Source organism: Leucopleurus acutus (assembly GCF_964270905.1).
Source record: "Leucopleurus acutus genome assembly, chromosome: 16".
NCBI classification, from domain to species: Eukaryota; Metazoa; Chordata; class Mammalia; order Artiodactyla; family Delphinidae; genus Leucopleurus; species Leucopleurus acutus.
The window spans coordinates 22,355,056-22,366,285 of NC_139158.1; positions in this window are offsets into that span (position 1 = coordinate 22,355,056).

Genomic DNA, 11,230 nt, shown 5'->3' on the forward strand with positions numbered 1-11,230 from the left:
TGGTTCCTGGCCACAGCTGGGGTGGAGAACTTGGCAGGAATTGAATGATTCAGAAGGGGGAGGAGATGCTCACGTATAACAGGTCAGAAAACAATCACAAGACCTCATGGAGAGAAAATCGGTTAGAAAAACTATATAACGTAATCTCCAGTTATGGTAGGGAGGCCTTGCAGTGTGAATGAACAGATACAGCCAAATGGAGCACTTTCACAAGTTCTCTGTAGCTAACCTGCTCCCCTCTGCCAGTCCCAGGTCTCCAATGTTCTCGTTTCAATGACAGTCAGGTGGCAGCGTTGCCTAGTAGTTAAAGCCTGTGATCCGAGGCAGAGAGATTTGGGTTTAAGCGTTAGGTCTGCCGCTTACGCTCTCTTTGACTTTCGTGGACCTCCTTTTTCTACACTTCAGTTTCCTTATCTATGAGATGGGAGTGCTAATAGTGACACCTATTTCCTATGGTTGCTCTTTGTTGTTGTCATTGTTAGTATTAAATGAAATAATTCATGAAACGTACATAACACAGTGCTTGGCATAATCAATGTTGGCTGTTTGTACTAACGTGGAATTCTAAGAGGAACAGTGTGGTGTACTGGCAAGATGCAGGGTCTTTGGAATCCCAAAGTCTTGAGCTTAAGTGCTGGCACAGACACTTGCAAGATGGCCCATGGCAAGCCAGTTACCTCTTCTAACTTTTGTCTTCTCATCTGAAAAGCGGAGGAGTGGGTGGTTGTTAATAAGATTTGTCCCACGGGATCTTTGAAAGGTTTGCAAATGTAAAGTCTGCAGCGTGCCTGGCCCAGGCATGTAGACACTGGGTTGACATTGATGTTGCATTGGATAAGTCCAGATCGTCACAAGTAGTGGCTTGTACTGTTCGTTTTCTTCTAGAGCCATTTTGGGGAGTTGTAAGGGGATGGGGGATGTCTAGTATCCTGGTGCAACTTTCCCAGCACCTTTTGCCTCCCAACCGCCATTGAACCAGGGAGAAAGATACCTCTGCTCAAAGCCACCACCAAAGACTGCTGGAGACAGCTAGAACACCCCTGCTAGGGCTGAGGGGCAAGCCGGGCTTCTGAGGGGTGGGTCTTGCTCTTTCTGGCCGATGCATTCATGGTGAATCCTTGCTCAGGACAGACTCTTATTTTATGGAGAGGAGCAAGTAAGAAGGCAGGGCTGACTGACTGGCCATAGTGAGCTAAAGATTATGGAGTACAAAACACCCTGTTACTCAAGCAGAGGAGGCAGTCACTTTTGAGAAGAGAATGGGGACAGGAGGAAAGTGCACAAGGTGCCCTCTGGATCTCAGTAGATCTCCCGTGTGGAACTGTAATACCAGCATTGTGGTCAAGAAGACAGGCTCTGGGGCCAGGCAGCCTGGGTTTCAGTCTAGCTTTTATCCGTTACCAGCTCTGGGACACTGAGCGAGTTTATTATCCCTTCGTCCCTCAGAGACAGTAGAATTCTCTAAAGATTCCATGTGCACGTCTCTCTCATGTCCAAGCTTCTTCTATAGTGAGGGTGAGCCTATTGAATTCCACTTTTGGACAATGAACTGCAGGTGGAAGTGACACAAGTCACTTCTGGTCTAGGGCATTTAAGAGCTGGTATGAGTTCTCTATATCTTCTCCTGACTCAATTGTCCTGGTAACTGTGTGGGGAGATAGTAGCAACAAAATATGGCAGAGATCCTATCAGCCTAGTTCTGATAGACCCTAGTAGGGCCCTTTCTGCATTACACGTTTCAGATATCACATTCTGTCATACCTTCTGCGGGGCTTGCTGGGACATCTGGACCTCCCAAACCCACTGTGGGACAGGCTCTATATCCAGCTCACAGCCCCAGGGGTCTCTGTTTCTCTTCTCCCAGGATCCTCTTCTTTTCAGAGTACCTGGGCCCTGGAGGGACGTGGACGATAGAATGGTGCCCATGGGTGGGTAGAGAAGAATGACTGAAAAAAGTCATGACTCCATCAAAAAGCTGGATCTTAGAGTCTGAAATTATACCTGCTCTTCTGAGCAAATGCCCCTGCCCTGCTCACTCCTCCCCTCTCTCTCTCCTTTTGTAGGCAGACTGGCTCTTTTGGTGGACTGAAGTTTTAATTAAGGGTAGCTAAAATTAAACAGCAAAGTTAATCAGCCCTTTCACTGCTCTCTTCTACCTTTCTGTTATCACATCCTGCCTCTTCTGAGTCTTCTTTCTCAATATTGATTATTGGATTCTCTTCCTCTTTATTCTATTAAAGTATTGTTGTTCTCCAAGGACTCATGCACACCCAACAGTTTCTCTCATTCCATTTTTTCCCTCTCTCTCTCTCTCTCTCAATAATTTCCTAACCACATTAAAATCTTTACTTCCCCCAGAGTTCAAACTTAAATATCCAGCTGATTACTAAATATACACTAACTTCAGTATTTCACAGACAGCATAGATAAATTATCATGACCACAATTGAATTCTGTGTTCCTGCCTCCAAACTTATTCCTCTCAGAGTCTTACAACCACCTCTCCCAGTTTACTTAGTCAAACACCTAGACATCATACTTCTGTGCCTCCTTGCCCTTAACCCTATCTGCCTTACTTAGTCACTAAGTTACCAGGTTCCAAGAAGAAGGAATTCTTCTTCTAAGCATTTCTCAAATTCTCCTTTAATACATTTACCACTCGGTTACCAAGCTAATCATTTAGAAATAAATTGTTGACTGAGTTCACTACTGTCCAGATAAAGTCCAAACTTTTTATCATGTGATATAACGACCACCTCTTCTGACATTGCACAACTTGAACCTGATATTGAGATAACATTGAATGCAAGTGAGGTGACTATTCTTTTTCAGGGTAAGTTCCTCCTTCTATCTACAGATAATTGTAGCACTAAGACCTGGAAGACCTGTCTCTGTCCCTAGAGATGGCAGACTGCTTTTCCCTGTGGACTGTCACTCTCCTTGCTAGCCCTGACTTCTAAAGATTGGTTAGTGCCAGTAGGTTCATGCTCCAACCAGGAAGGGAGAAGCAGAGTTCACATTGGCTTGATGTACGTCCTGTCCTCTCACTTCCTTTAGCCCTTTCCTCCACCTGATTTCCCTCTTACTCTCAGTCTCTTTTAATGATTCCTCCTCATTTCCTTTACTCACACGCACTCCATACATGATCTCATCCAGTATTGTAGCTTGAACCCCAGCTGCCTTGCCGATGACCATACATGTGTCTCCAGCCTGGATCTCTCTCCTGCACCCTAATCAGCTTGACCTCTCTCCTCAGATGTCTAACAGGCCTGTCAAACATGCTTTGTCCAGAGCTGAGCACCTGATCTTCTCCCCCTCAGCGAAGCATCCCACTCCGCCTGCCCCCTTGGCCATCTCAGTGAACGTTACCTCTTACACAGCTCTTTTTGAGTCACAGGGTCAGAAAAACAAAACCCTTTCCAGATCATTGAGTGGATAATATAAAAACTCAGAGTGGAACAGTAACTTGCTTAAGGCCACACAGAAAATCGGTCTCCGGCCCAGGCCTGGAACCCTAGCCTCCGGAAGGGTGGCTCATGCCCAGGCTGCTGACTTACAGTGGGTTCTCGGGCACCAAGACTAGAGCTGGAAATCAGATGGCTCTAAGCTGCTGAGACAGACTGTGTTCCAGGAACACCCACCAAAGGAAAAGCATCTCAGGCCACCTTGGCTCCTGTATCCTCGCGGATGGGGAAAGGACCCCTGATGCCACGGCGCTTCCCCGCCCGCTCCCCTGCACCCCGTGCCCACTCTTAGAGAGCTATTCCTTCGACGTGCCGGCCACCAGCCATGCAGCTGCTAAAAGAGCCCCGTGACCGGCAGGAATGGGGGCTCCCTAAAAACAGATGTCTCTGTTGGAGGCTCACAGGCCGGGGGCAAGATGAGGGTGCCGGTTACCTGGCAGTGACTAATTGCTGAGGACACGAGTGACAGAGACCCACATTAGGGGACATCTAGGGAAGCCAGAAGGGCTTAAAGATCCTAGAAGCCAGGGTCCAGGGTCTGGCGAGAGAAGAGAAGAGGTATATCTGGAGAGGATACCCGAAGCAATTTGCTTTTCTCTGGGCAACCCTAGAAATAATACGCTTGAGAAACCTGTTTATGTAGAGCAGCAGCTGTGTCCTGGGAAGAATTCCAGACACTTTCTGGAGAAATTCATAGAATTTCACCACCTAGCCCCTCCAGTCCTAAAGGTATCCATCCTTTCTTAAATACCCCTGCAAAAGGTATTTCTGAATGTCTCAAAATCACACAGTCATGAGACTCAACTGTCTTCTAGGAAGTTCTCCCCAATGTCTGCCCTAAATCCCTCTTGCTGTCACTGCTCTGTGCCCTCTCACTACCTACTGACAGAGAGGCTTCAGAGAACCAAGACCATAAGGACAGCTGTACAAGTCCTTCCCTCTTTCCAGTCACTCCCTTTATTTTGACCTATTTGCCACAAAGAGTAGGAGAATACCTAGAGTGGAGACCTAGATCTTGAAGAATAAGACACCTGAGTTGCTGTCCCTGCTAAGGCTCTGTTTAAGAAATAGTTGAAAACGCTTGGAAAGGGAGATGAGGCTTTCTGAAGGAATTTGATGGCAAGACATAAGAATTACCTCCTTGTCAGTTCTTGGAGTCTCTTGAGAATCTCAGGCTCTCTATGGGTCTACCAGGAATCCTGAAATGGTCAGCTGTTTCTCCTGTTGCCTCCTCTCCTTTTAAAGGCTCCCCACTCCGTCTTGGGTGTCTATCAGAGACATCAAGGCCTCTCACCTCTGTTTCATTTACTTCCATGGGTTGAGGAGGGATTTCACCTTGTCCCATGCATTCCTCCTCACTGCTGCTCTGAGTGCCTTAATTGCCTCTCTGCCTGAGATTGGATTTGTGCTTTCTTCTGTACCAGTCACCCCCTCTTCTGTGTACAAATACCCTCTGGTTCATCAGCTCCAGTGGTTGGCAATCTCTTCATTCATGACTATGCAGTAGGATTCATGGTTAAGTATCGGGGGCCTGAAATTTGTCTAGATTTGAACTTGGCCTCCTCTATTACTGAATTGTGTGCTCTTGAAGAAGTTCTGTTGCCCTTGCCACGCCTCAAGCCTCAGTCTTCTCATCTGAAAATGGGGGATAATTCTAAAATACCTCTTAGACATGTGAGGATTGAACTTAATGCACATCAAGCATCCAGCACATGAACATGTTTACAACATTTCTAGTATCAGAAATTGCTAACCTCAGCTGCTTCTGGAGAGGGGCGCCAGTTTGACCTTGAAACAGGTCAAAGTGTCCTTTTTTTTTTTAAACTTATTCAAATTTGAATTTTTATTTACTTAAAAGTTTTAATAGTTAAAAACTAAACCAAATGCATAGCACATAGTAAGCACTTAGTAAATCACAATGGGAGAGATTTGAAGGGGAGTCTTTGGACTTAAATTCACACAGCAGCCTGGGCAGAGGGCCTGGGGTCATTGACCTTCCTGCAGGTCATGTGGATGCAAGAGATTTGAAGAAGGAGGGTCCTGATCCTGGGAACAGTAGTTAGGGTCCCACGAATGGAAGGGAACCTAAGAAAAAGTCATTTGTCCTCCCAGAAATGGAGGCAAAAGGACCCACCCGATAATTAGACGTTCTGGAGCCAAGTTCCCCATGATAAGCCATGGAACACTGTCTTCCCTGGAAATATCTGTCCCTGTCAGTTAGCCAACAAATATTTATTGACTGCTGCTCTCAGATGGACACAGAGGTAGCCAAGACAGCTCCCTCCCCGTGCGGAGGTGAGACAGCTAATAACATGTAAAATGATTAAGTTCATTTTAGATACTGTTAAGGATAGGTCAGAGGTCAGATAGGGCACACCTCTACTCATCACCTACCAGTGAATCCTAATTTCATGCAAAAGAAATGTCAAAGTATTTACCACACCATCCAAGGCCCCACATGGTCTTCATACACACTCCCATCCTCTGGCTTTATGTTCCGTCCATTTACCACTCACTGCGGAAGAGCCCCACTGGCCTCCTGTTCCTTGAAGGCACGTTCTGCCTCAGGACCTTTGCATGTGCTGTTTCTTCTCAGACTACTTTTCTCTGGTATCTGTGGATAACCCCCTTCCTCCTTCAAATCTTTGCCAAAGATTTTTGTCACCTTCTTTGTTACCTTGACCGCCTACTTCAAATTTCCAGCCACTGGTTCTCCCTCCCCACATTTACACAGTACTATTTTTTCCTTAATACTCATTGCTTTCTATCACATTATAGAATTTACTTACACATTATTTTTTATCTGTCTCTTTCCTTTAGAATCTAAGCTACATGAAGACAGAGCTCTTTGCCGTGTTTTGTTCATTGATTTAGTTCAAGAACTCTGTAAAATATCTAGCACCGAGTAGGTGCTCAGTAAATATCTGGATTAGTAAATAAGGGCTATGAAGAAAAACACAGACTGACGTGTAGAAAAAAGTGTAGAAAAAAGACAACGCATGCCTTGGGTAAAAGGCAGGGCTGGGGAAGAGGAGCAGCTCTAAGCTGGATTTAAGTTTTGATTTACTTTGGACTAAACTTTTTTTTTTTTTTGCGGTACGCGGGCCTCTCACTGTTGTGGCCTCTCCCATTGCGGAGCACAGGCTCCGGACGCACAGGCTCAGCGGCCATGGCTCACGGGCCCAGCCACTCCGCGGCATGTGGGGTCTTTCCGGACCGGGGCATGAACCTGTGTCCCCTGAATCGGCAGGCGGACTCTCAACCACTGCGCCACCAGGGAAGCCCTGGACTAAACATTTTAGTACCTGAAAATGAGGCTTGAGAAGGAATAAAAAGATAAGGGATCTGCCTGAGGATATATAGTCCTTTGGGTGAGGAAGAGAGAGAAGACATAGTGGCACTGAATATTAGTGACAGGAGTAAAAAATAGAGCTATTTTCTGACAGTAGCCCATCAAGCCCAGCCCACTCAATGTCTCCATCATTTCTGCCACCATCGTGTTAGGTAGGGTATCCTGGGATCCCCAAAAGTTCCTCACATGGGGATCCAGGGGAGCTTTGCAAAAGGAATGACTTTAAAAGCTGAGCCACGTGAGCGGCTAAGTTGAGCCCTCAGGCCAGGAAGAGGCAAAGTTGAAGAACAAGGGGAAGTTCGGTAGGAAAAGGACAGGGGCGGAGTCCAAGAAGGCAGACTGTTAAAGAGAAAAACCACAGGCCCCAAATGGTATCACTTGTGTTAAAGCAATGATACCAAACTTAGGTTTTAATACCTGACCAAATTGCAGTTTCAACCTTCACCAGAAACGTAATCTTAACCAACCCGTTTGGAATTTTCTTATTAGCACCAATGAGGTAATCCCCTGGGCATCTGCATGATAAAACCCTTGCCCTTGCCCTTCCTTCTCCACCAAAAGAAGATGCCCTGGCCTAAAAATAAGCCTTTCTTTTCTTTTGCTAATAGCTTCCTTTCTCCACCATTCTTCCTTAAAAACCTTCTATTTTGTGCAACCCTGGGAGCACCCTCCAGGTTCCTAGACGAGATACTGCCCTGTTCATAAATCATTGAATAAAGCCACTTAGATCTTCAAATGTACCTGGTTGAATTTTGTTTTTTAACAAGAATTCAGAAATCTTGTTTTCCCACTGGAAAGGTTGGAAGGGGTCTTGGTAGGGTCTCCAGCTCCTGACAGAAAAAGGGGTGGAGACCCAGGGAGGAGCTGCTATGCAAGTCCCCACTGGCCTTCAGTCTCTTTATCTGTTAAACGGAGATTATAATACTTTCTTCTTAGGAAATTATAATACTTTCTTTTTAGGAGATTATAATACTTTTCTTCTTTCTTACTTCTTATAATACTTTCTTCTTATAATAACTAGAATTAGATCGGATCAGTTTTCCCTAAAGTGGGTTTTGCAAGGTGATTTTAGATGAGCAGTTTTCATGTTCATGATTATTTTGATGAGCATTAAAAAAAGTTAACTGAACTACAGACTCCTCTTTCAATGCATATTGTATTGCTTAGGGTTTAGATATTTTCTTTGAAAGGTGAGTTGATTTCCAGCACAGATAGTGTGTGGCTACAGCTACAGTCCTGATGGTAGAATGGGAATGAGCACAGTGTGGAATCAGTTGCCAATAAAGTGACAGCACTTGTCATTGCTTTCACTGCCAGTGACTTCTGGGTCTGCGTGTGCCGGGGGCTCCCTGTGGTAATGCAGCTGAGAGCTTTGCTTTTGACTTTTTGGAGCAGAACTGGGCTGAGGTGACTGTGGCGCAGTTGGCTGGGGAGTCCGGTGTGTTGTGGAGGGCAGTCCTAAGGGGAGGGAAACTGGGCCTCCCCCCACCCCCACTCCCCCACCCCCCATCCTTGTTATCTTTGCCTTGTTCTGACTGAAGTCTGAAAAAAGGCCCCTAGGTGGAGAGCTCTGATTATAGCTGGAAAACAGGATGGTTCAGCCCAGGGCAGGGAGTCCAGAGAACATCAGCCCCGCAGGCAAGGAAGCTGAGGCTTAGAGAAGAAAGCAGTGTAACCACAATGACAGAGATGGTAGGTGCCACTTCCCCGGGTGTCATTTCCATCCAAGCCCCTGGCTTTGGGGAACTGACATTTTGGAGACTCACTAGGAATTCCAGCGGCACCCAATGTAAGACAGCCTCAGCTCAAGAACACTGGTGAACACCTGCGTGTTTTCCTTGCCTCTGGTGCCCCCTCCTGGTAGGTATTGGGCAAATCACCAAAGTCCTCTGAATTTCCACCTTTGTAATAAATCGAATTTGCCCAGTCTAGGAATGCCATAAAGACAAAAGACATAAAGAACAAGTAAATCACTTGGACAAGTTTTTGTTTTTCTTTTTAAGGACTAGTGAAATTTTAGGAGGTACGTTTCTCTGCCATAAACCTTCAGTGGCTCCCTTGCACTCACAGGAGAAAAACAAAATTCCTAAACCGCACCATCCTGAATCAGTCTTGAAAAGTTACGCACATGTGGATGGTGGAGCTGGACCACCTGGCTTTTAATTCTGTCTCCGTGAGATACTGGCTGTGTGAACTTCAGCAAATTGCTAAACCTCTCTGTTCTATCTGTAAAATAAAGCATGTTGCCCACCATCCAGTTCTTCAAGAATCAAGTCATTAGCCACTGCAGTTGCTGACCTGTAGTACACACTGAAAGGAATTCAGAGCGAAGGTCAGGATGAAACATTAACAGCCAACAGGCCCTTAGATAGTTAGATATATTTCGGGAGAAATTTTTATGAACCCAGATCCTTGCATCTTCCCATACTTAGAAAAACACTGAAATCATTAACTGGGATATCTGTTCCTCGTGACTAGCAGCAATCTTCTGCCGAGATATGCGCTTGCGTGCACACACCCCTTCGCCAAAATCACACACATACTGGCCTCCCCAACCTCTTCTGAGCAGTTCCTCTGAGCAGCCTGAGAGACTGTCCCCTCGGCTATAGCCTCAGTAAGTTCCCAAATAAAACTGGAACTCAGGGCCTTCCCTCGTGGCACACTGGTTAAGAATCCGCCTGCCAATGCAAGGGACACGGGTTCGAGCCCTGGTCTGGGAAGATCCCACATGCCGTGGAGCAACTAAGCCCGCGAGCCACAACTACTGAGCCCATGTGCCACAACTACTGAAGCCCATGCGCTTAGAGCCGGTGCTCCGCAACAAGAGAAGCCACCACAGTGAGAAGCTTGTGCACCGCAACAAAGAGTAACCCCCGCTCGCCACAACTAGAGAAAGCCTGCACGCAGCAACGGAAGACCCAATGCAGCCAAAAATAAGTAAATTAATTAATTAATTTCATAAAACAAAAATCAAGGAAAAACTGGAACTCACAGCTTTCATGTGTATTTTTATTTCAGTCAACATACCTATAAAACGAGGATGTTATCGGTACCTGTCCAACAGGACGGTTGAGAGTTAAAAAATTTACAATTGTGCTGTGAGCTGTTTTTAGAAACACAAAACCTGTCTTTCCCACCCCAAGGCCTTTGCACATGCTGTGTCCTTTGCTCAGGATCCCCAATTTCCTTACTTAGTTTACTTCCACTTTTCCTTTGATGCCAGCTTACTGGGGGCTTCCTTATGGAAGTCTCCTCTGATACCCTGAGTCCCCCTCAGTCTCAGTCAGTCCCCTCATCTGTGTTTTAACTGTACTCTTTTCTTCATGACATTTATCACAGTTGTGCCTTACTTGCCTTATTCTTTGATGAATAATATCAACCTCCCCGTTAGACTGTAAACTCCACAAGGGTAGTGTCATGGGCCAAATTATGTCCCGTCAAAATTTATATGTTGAAGTCCTAACCCCCAGTACCTCTGAATGTAGCTACATTCACAGACAGGGCCTAGAGAGATGATTAAGTTAAAATGAGGTCATAAGGGTGGCCCCTAATTTAGTACGACTGGTGTTCTTATAAAAAGAGGAGATCAGGACACAGACATGCACAGAGAAGGGGCTATGTGAAGACCCAGGAGAAGATAGCCATCTACAAACCAAAGAGAGTGGCCTCAGAATGAAACCGACACTGCCAACGCCCCTGACCTGGGATTTGCAGTCTCAAGAACTGAGGGAATAAGTCTCTTTTATTAAAGCTGCCCAGTCTGTGGTACTTTGTTATGGCAGCCTGAGCAGACTAATACAGGAAAGGACTGGTTGGCTTTGCTTATCACTGTGTTCTCTGAGCCTGGGACAGAGTAGGCACTCAATAAATATTGGTCAATGAGTGAATGGAAGTGCTAAGAGTTGGTTAAGCAGCAGTAGGGTCAGTTTCCATCTGTTCTTTTCTGCGTGGCTGGTCTCAGCGGCCCAGAGTCACCCCTCTCTGTTTCTGGGCTCCTGAGACACGGCTTCAGGTCCCTGTATCTTTCCTGGGTGAGACATAACACACTAGTATTTGGAGTTGATGTGTTGGTGTGTGGAGGAAGGACAAGACATGAGTCAGAGTATGGTATTGGGTGATTATTTCTTTAAAATAATTTTTTCATTAAAAGAGTTAAATATACTTACTGAGAAAATTTGGAAAATAGAGAAATGTAGAGGAAAGGAAAAATCTATCATCCGTTATTTTCAATACCCAGGAAAATTACTATTAACATTTTAGTGTATCTCCCTCCAGTCTTTTTTCCATCTGTAGATTTTCCTTTACATTTCCAAGTGTGGTTCTCCACTATACACATATTATTTTTATACTGACTTAAAATTAATTTAGCTCAAGTTTTCCCCAACACGTATTTTTAATGACCACATAATATGTT